Raw genomic sequence first — 8,889 nt, 5'->3', positions numbered from 1 at the left:
CAATTCAAAAGATGGTGTGTGCAAAACATGACACTACTCACACTTGCTCGCATATGGAATATATGGACTAGGGGAAGAGGCAAGGCCATTGAAGAGGCAAGTCCCATCAGATCTGGGTTGCAGAATTTGGAATAGTCACACCATAGTGGCAAAGGGATTCAGAAAACACTTCACCTTTGCTGCCATCTGGTGGTTGCCCAGATTTTTATACCACAGGTCAGTTAGTTTTCTTTTGATAGTAAATCTTACTGATTTTTAAATTAAATACAATTAATAATACAAAGGAGAACAATTAAAGAGAAAACTAATGTTTCATTTCATTGCAGGTGACTTGTACACAATTTTAAAGCAAACCATATCAGAAAGATAATTGCTTTATATTGAAAACAGCCATTATAGGTCACTGTCTGGACAATATTTTTAGCTTGGCTATGATGCATCAGTAATTGTCTCCTGGTTGCTAATCAGCTGGTACCCTACAACCACAAACCATTTTCATTTTTCTGTTCATCATCAGATCTAAGGATATTTATTTTCGTTTCTTTTAAGAGCACATTTTACTTCTTATTAAAATATGTTTTAGGTATATTGGACATTACTGCTAAAATCTTAAGCTTGGAGATGGTTAGATAAGATGTCCTCTGGTTGGAAACTGAGTCTGTTACTAACAGAACCTGAGTAAAAATCAGCTAAATCATAATGGCAGATTACATCATACAAAACAAGAGAAATACATTAACCCAGTCTGGACTCCTGGTATTTGAATTAAAAAATGCAGCCTTACACAATACATTTGAACTTATTTAAATAATCAAAGGTAATTCTACAAAACATTTTTATTGTGAAATATTTCCATGCTGTAGACTGCTACATGATCACGAACATACATTTTTTCAGTTAATGAACCTGAGAGAATATAACCGTTAAAACATTCAGGAGACCCAACAAGAACAGCAGAATATGATACAACCAAGAGATTCTGAGAATCCTTAGGAATGATTATGCTCCACTATACTGTACTTAAGTAATCGTTTTGTACGTTTCTGATTATAAAATCAAATGGGGAAATCCACTCTTTGATAGATCATCAATGAAACAATTGTATCTTGATTATACAATACCAAAGAAAAGGCCAGGATGGGATTATTCTAGATAGAGAACAAAATATTTAAAAGTATAGAATAAAGGGCTATGCAATTTGCTGCCACCCCCCGCTCCGCCCCCTGAGATGATTAATCAGTAATATCCAAACTAAAGGTTAGTGCAATTTTACAACAACACTCAATGATTAAAACAAAAAAAAGACTTGCCAAAAGTATTTTGCAAAAGTGCAGTCAAATCAATAGCTGCTGGTGACTCATGCAAGTGTTTGACAAGATTCATCCATTCTTTACTTTCTACATGTGGTCTTTCACTGAGTAATCTTTCCTCCCTGCCATAGGAAGTAACTATTATTTAAACTGCTCTTAAAAGGTCGGAGAAAGAATTGAAATCTAGCTACAATCTATTAAGTAGAAGTAAGTATTTTTGAGAAATCACTGGTACCTTCAAGTAAACTCGTTTACGACTCTGCTACAGGAAACACAATCCACTTTAAAAATTCTACGAAGGTAAAATCAGCTCTCTTCTTCCATCAGCCCTGGCCAACACAACCACATTTTAATGCATTTATCAGTGTTTTCAGGCAGGTCCTGATATACTTGTTTTGTTTGTGGTGGGAAGCAAGCAGTGCGACTGGCAAAACAGCAAACCTCTTTTGTTTGTACTGTCACATTATTACAAGGCAGACATTTCAGGAGATTGAGCTCAAGCAGCTTCGGTGGTACTCACCGTTCTGCATACCTTCACTGTTGATGGGTCACAGACACATGTGAGAGTGCAGCTATATTAGATCTTCCCAAAAGTTGAGAAGGGAGGTAGACAGGATACTGCAGTGTTTCTTAACCTTGGCAGCTGGAAGAAAGCTGGCTGGGGAATTCTGGGAGTCCAGCCATTTTCCAGCTGCCAATGTTGAGAAACACTGAGATATTGTATGTCCCTATCTCTGCAATATACCTAGGTGAGTTGAGGAGGAAGGAATGGTATGTATATGTCACATTCAATTTGTCATTATAGATACGTCATGGTCCTGCCTTGTTACGAGTAAATTGTGCTTTCAGTTGTGCACCACACCTTACATGAGAAACAGTTATAGGTTGGGGCCAAATAAACATTTCTTACATCGTGTTAGCTGACTCTCACTATATCGGCATGCAACAACGATAGTATTCAACAATTCTGATGATCTCCAAAATTTAAGCTATATACAGAAGGCCAATTCTTTTAAACACAGATTTCGTACCTAACTACATTTGTCTCGCTGTCCTTAGCAGACCTCAATGTGATGCTTTCAGTTTTGTGGTGAGAATGGGATGCACGCTGTTTGCAAAGACCCTTCGGTTGATTTCCCGGGACCACTCTCTGCTGCTCCATCTTCTCAGAAGGACATTTCATGCCAGGAATACGTGGGCAATGTGGAACCATGGGAGCCTTTGTGAAGTTTCTGAATCTTGGACATTCAAGCATGGAAAAGTTCCACCTACATTAACGCCAAACCGGTTCCATGAATAATGCTGGACAAAGTGCAAATTTTATAGCTCCAGTGCACAAAGGTTATTTTGTTCCGCAACACAAGGCAAGATTTGCCACAAATGAGTCCCAATACTAGGAAGAAGATACTTCTCACAATCCAAAGTTGTGTTTAGATTGATGAAAATGTGTGGCATTTTGCACACCCGTGATTGCTTTAAAAATGGCTTAATGTATGAAAAGTATACCTTTGCTGGTTGCAACAACAAAACTAATAGTTAAACGTAATAGGAATCTAGAGACAAACATCACAATATTGGATCATAATTCAAATGCTATAGAGCAGAGGTCTCCAACCTTGGCCACTTTATGGTGGGTGGACTTCAACTCCCAGAATTCTGGTAATTGAGGTGCCACCCAGTTTAAAGTGGCCAAGGTTGAAAACACTGCTATACAATACCATAAATTCCTTAAGTAGCCATTTAAGGCCTTTAATTTCTTCCTGATACTCAAAAGAATATGCTTGCAAATAGTCTTATTACTACCCTTCCTCCCTGCTTCGGAATTTCAGTTGGTCCTAAGAAATCACAAAAAGGCTAACGAGATGACTAAATACTAGTTATAATATTCTCCGTGGAGCTGCTGCGAGCATCCAGACAGTGGGAGGTGCTCCAGTCTTCACTCTAACAGGCTGAGCTATAATTGAGGAACGCTCCTCCTCCTCCATGTGACTCCTCCATGCGTTCCCCCACTTTTAGCTCAGCCTCGCTAGAGACAGGCAGCTTGTTCGTTTATTCCTTGGCCGATCCAGGTTCCTTTCGCTTTTTTCTGCAATTCAGGTTTGATCTCTCCTTTCTCCTTGTTCCCTGCGCTTTTAGTTTTCGTCCCAAATTTAGTTTAGGAGCTTTTTCGCTCCTTAAGGGGGGAAATAGGGGGTTTGGAGCCCTTTGCCCCCCCCCACCCCCTTCCTCTTCTGCCGTTTTTCTTGCCGCGCTACAGCTGAGAAGCGGCTTGAGATTGCGCTATAGATAGCGCTGCGTTGCGCCTTCCCCCCACGAACACTTAGAAGAAGGGAGCTTCTTTCAACCCTCGTGTTTCTTTCTGCCTTTTTTTCCAGCCGTTGGTGGATTTCAGAGGGTTTGGGTGTCTCTGGGGTAGTCACGCCGGAGCCGGCGGCCATTTTGAGGGTGCCTCGTGGCCGGCCGCCATTTTGAATTTCGTATCTTTCCGATCGGGCTGCGAGGCTTCTACAGGCCCATAGCGGGACCGACAGGCCATGTGGAGCCCGGATTTTGAGGGTAGAGTGGTTCAGTGCCCGGTTACCCTTTGTATGGTTATTATTGTTGGCTTTCTGTTCTTGCCCGCAGCTCGCCCAGAGACTCAGGCACTCACTTCCCATTTTTGTTGGGAGGCTGCCTCAGGAGGCCCACCTTTTTTTGTCCTTTGTTGGTTATTCTTATTCATATTTTTTTCCTTTTTCCTGGCCTCTGCGTTCATTTGGTGGATTGGTTATTTAGGTTTTTTAACTCCAAATTTATTTCACTTCTTCTTACTAAGATAAGTTGAAGGTACATTATTGTTTTATTTCTGTTCCTTGGCTGGACTTGATTGGCATTTTTTTGGGCCCCGCCCACAAAAAAAATTAAAATAAAATAAAATAAAAATAAAATAAAATTCGATAAAGAAAATAGATTATAATTAAAAAAAAAATTTATCCAAAAGGGGGACGCGGCCCAACTATAGGAAAGCCGGCCTACGTTGTAGGTCGAACTCCCAGGCGTGCCAACCGCCTTTTTCCTTATTGTCAAAAATCTTTTTTGTGTCATGGCAGAAGGCAATCCTAGTGGCTCTTCTTTGAAGGCAAAGTCTAAGACGCACTATCTGCGCAAAAGGGAGGTTTGACAAACGATCTAAAGACTCGCATTCTGCACATCCTGCCCTGCCCTCTGCTTCTACTCAACCCCCTCCCCTTTCAGGTCAACCTTCTCTTTCCAGATGCTCACCTGCACATAGCCACCAGACTTCTCACACGCCAGAGGCGACTTTCACACCAACTGCAGCGGGCCTACGTCCAGAAGACCCGTCCTCAACCATTATCCCGGACAGCATTAGAGAGTGGATGCAACTGGCCATCAGACAAGGGACAGCAGAGGGTATCCAGCAGTTGGCCAGACCAGGTTCTCAAACGATGGCACCCGAGGCCAAATCGATGTCCGGACGATCTATCTCCAGACTGGCTTCACATCACGGTCAGGTACCTTCCCAAGTGGAAGCCCCCTTCCCGGAAGGGGAGGTGAGCCAGGAAGAGGAAGAAATGGGGTTTGAACCCTTCAGGGAAAAGGAAGGTTCAGACAGGGGGTCGATCCAATATTCAGAACCATTTTTCGAGGTAGACCCCATGGAAGGGGAGATGTCCGAGGACGAGGGCATTTCCCCTGACCAGCCAGTATTCGTAGGCCTATTTAAGCCTCACTTGTTTAAGTCCTTGCTATTCAAGGCAAAGAATGTCTTGGGCCTGGCTTCCCAGTCTCCTTCTGAACCATCACCAGCGATCCCGGGGGGACCAGAAGACTCAGTTTTCAGACAGCCGGTCATTGAAACCGAGGTCATTCCAACTCCCCCAATTTTTTCCGATTTGGTTGCAAGGCAATGGGCCTCTGCGGGCCCCCCTCCTGCTCCTTCCAGTCAAGACAAGAGATTGTTTAATCTCGACTCGGAGTTTTCTAACATGCTAAACACTCCGGAGGTAGACAATCCCATAGTGAGACTAGCATCCTCATCCAACCCCACCGACGCTTTAGAAGCGCTGAAGCCGGAGGATAAGCGAGCTGAGATGGCTCTGCGACGAGCGCACCAGTCGGATGCTTGGGCCATCCGGTCAGCCACAGCCGCGTCATTTTTCACCCGATCTTCTATCAGGTGGCTCAGGCAGTTAAAACAGCATGTCCCCCCGTCAAACACTAGAGCGCATCAGGACATTGCAAAACTCACGGCCGCAGCAGAGTTCGCGGCCGATGCCACTTTTCATTCCGTGAAATTTTCCGCTAGGGCCATCTCCTCGCACATTTCTGCCCGTAGGCTACTCTGGCTTCGGCACTGGCAGGCCGATGTCAAGAATAAAGCCAAATTGGCCTCAGCTCCTATAGCAGGGGGAAAATTGTTTGGCCCAGCACTTGAGCCGTTGCTGATGGAGAGCCAGAATAAGAAGAAGTTCCTCCCATCGCTTTTTCGAAGGCAAGAGTCTAGAGGGTCTCAGTCCTTTTGGAGGAGCTCCTTTCGATCCTCCTTTCCACCGGCTTTCACCCCTAGGTATCAGGGCTCCCCGATGTTCCGGTCGACCTATCAGGACCGGAGCGACTCGGGGGATAGAAATAGAAGGGGAGGCTCCTACAGGAGACCCTTCCGAGGCGCAGGGAATAAAGCTCCCCGCCGTCCCAGGTAGCCCTTCAATTTCTTATCCCATTGGCGGTCGCCTTAAGTACTTTGCCGACCAGTGGGACTTATCCACGTCAGATTCCTGGGTTAGGGACACTGTAAGATTTGGTCTCCCTCTCCAGTTCCAATCGGCTCCCCCAGAGCACTTTATGGTTTCTCCCCTTTCCAGAGACCCGACTAAGCGGGCTCTCATGGCGGCCGCTATCACTCATCTTTCCGATATCAAGGCCATCCAGCCCGTGCCTTTGTCACAGCGGGGAGGGGGGTTCTATTTTCTCCTCTTTTTGGTCCCGAAGCATTCCGGGGGTTGGAGACCCATTTTAGATCTAAAGAGGCTCAATCGCTATGTTGTTCATCACAAATTCAAAATGCATACACTTCAGTCAATCTTACAGGGTACTAGGAAGGGAGACTGGCTCACTTCCATCGACCTCTCTGAGGCTTATCTCCATATACCCATTCACCCCTCGTATTTCAAGTATCTGAGATTTTGTTATAACAATCAGCATTTCCAGTACGTGGCCCTTCCTTTCGGTCTCGTCTCGGCCCCGAGGACCTTCACCAAGGTGTTGGCGGCCCTGGCGGTGTACCTTAGACACTTCCCTATTCGCATTCACTGCTACCTTGACGATATTCTTATTTTGTCTCCTACCCGACATTAGGCTGAGAGTAACACTAAGACTACCCTCTCAGTGCTTCAGGCTCACGGATTCCTCGTTAACTGGGAGAAGAGCCAGCTTAACCCTTCCACCCGTATAGCGCACCTAGGAGCTGTGATTGATTCAGTTCAAGGGAGGTTATTCCTCTCTCAAGAGAGGTTCACCAGTATACAAAAAGCTATCAAGACAATCAGGCAGACTAGAAGGGCCTCATTACTGAACCTGTCCAAGTTGCTTGGAAAGTTGGTCTCATGTATATCAATTATTCCCTGGGCACGCTTACATTCCAGATCCCTGCAGTGGTTCCTCCTGCCTTACCAACATTCCGGAAGGAGCAACTCAGGTCTCGTGGTGAAGGTCCCCCCAAGGGTTCTCGCCTCGCTTCTCTGGTGGACAAGACCATCTACCAACCGAGGTCATCTCTTCAAGGAGCCCCAGAGGGTCACTCTCACAACAGATGCCAGCCTTTACGGATGGGGAGCCCACATGCAGTCGCTTTCAGCCCAGGGAACTTGGTCAGCAACCGAACGGCGCTGCAGCATCAACTGGCTGGAGCTGCACGCAGTATATCTGGCTCTGCGTGCCTTCCTCCCCCAAGTACGGGGCCGTCACATTCTGGTTTTAACAGACAACACTACCACCAAAGCCCACATCAACCGTCAAGGGGGCACTCATTCTATTCGTCTCATGAGGGAGGCCGAGCGAATCTGTCGATGGGCAGAGAGACATCTCTTATCCATCAGGGCGGAGCACATCTCGGGGGTCTCGAACGTCCAAGCAGACTGGCTGAGCAGGGCCACGCTGGACCAATCGGAATGGCGCCTTCACCCCTCCTTGTTCAGGGAGGCAGCAGCGAGGTTCGGTCAGCCCTTGGTGGACCTGTTCGCATCTCCTCTCAACGCCCAGACACCAAGGTTCTTCTCTCGTTATCCTGCCGATGGCGCAGAGAACCACGATGCCCTATGTTGCCCCTGGCCCACCGCGCTTCTATACGCTTTCCCTCCCCTCCCGCTGATACCCAAGGTGATTCAGAAATTGATCCTCGAACGGGCAGAGGTCCTCCTGATAGCCCCGTTTTGGCCCAGGAGACCGTGGTTTGCGGATCTTCGCAATCTGTCAGTGGCCCCGCCGTGGAGGATCCCCCTCGACAGGATCTCTCTGTCCCAGGGGACCTCTTCAACATCCAGACCCGCAGTGGCTTCAGCTAGCCGTCTGGAGGTTGAGCGGGAAAGGCTAAAAGATGAGGGCTTGTCGGCCCAGGTCATCAATACCATCTTGGCAGCAAGGCGGCCTTCGACTACCCGCATTTATGACGCAACCTGGAACATCTTTTGTAAGTGGTGCCGTAAGTCGGTCCGTTGATCCGTTCTCGCCTTCAATCGCCCAACTCCTAGCCTTCCTACAGGCCGGGCTAGATAGGGGTCTCTCCCCCAACACTCTGAGAAGGCAGGTCGCAGCCCTGTCCACGGTGATCGCTAGCAGCTCTTCTGGTTCACTCTCCCACCACTCTCGCATAAGGTCTTTCCTTAGAGGGGCTTCCAATCTGCACCCTCCGGTGATCCACAGATATCCTACCTGGGATCTTAATAAAGTTCTTATGGCATTAACTAAACCTCCCTTCGAGCCTATCGGCAAGAAGGATATCTGAAATAGCAGCTCTATCCGTGAGAAAGGACTTACGTGTCTTCCACACTGATCGGGTGGTCCTGAGACCAGATCCCGCCTTTATGCCTAAAATCAACTCGGCCTTTCACAGATCCCAGGAATTGGTTCTGCCTAATTTTTGCCCCAAGCCTTCTCGAGAAAGGGAAAGGCAGTGGCACACTCTCGATGTGCGAAGGGCTCTTCGTATTTACATCTATCGTACACAATCAATCAGAAAATCAGAGTCCTTATTCCTGTCTTTTCAGCCAAAGACGCTGGGCTGCAAGGTTTCCCCGTCTACTGTTGGCCGCTGGATTAGGGCTACTATATCCAAGGCCTATCTGGCATACTGGTTGGTAGAAAGCATTCCAACAAGCATACTTTTATCCCAATAAACTGGAAAAGTTGCTTTAATTACAAAACAGCCTTTCCCAGTCTGGCAGCCAGCATATGCCACTGCATGAGGGAAGTACCCCCAGCCATCATCCCAGTCCTTCTGGGAGGGTGCTAAACTCAGGGAACGTCAAAAGCAGGAGTCTTCAAACTTGGCAGCTTTAAGATTTGTGAACTTCAACTCCCAAAA

This window comes from Notechis scutatus, chromosome 10, assembly GCF_049901735.1.
Source record: "Notechis scutatus isolate UNSWTSFEM ecotype Mainland chromosome 10, rNotScu1.2, whole genome shotgun sequence".
Classification (NCBI taxonomy): domain Eukaryota; kingdom Metazoa; phylum Chordata; class Lepidosauria; order Squamata; family Elapidae; genus Notechis; species Notechis scutatus.
The sequence above is the reverse complement of the archived record's forward strand: the minus strand, read 5'-3'. Positions refer to the sequence as shown.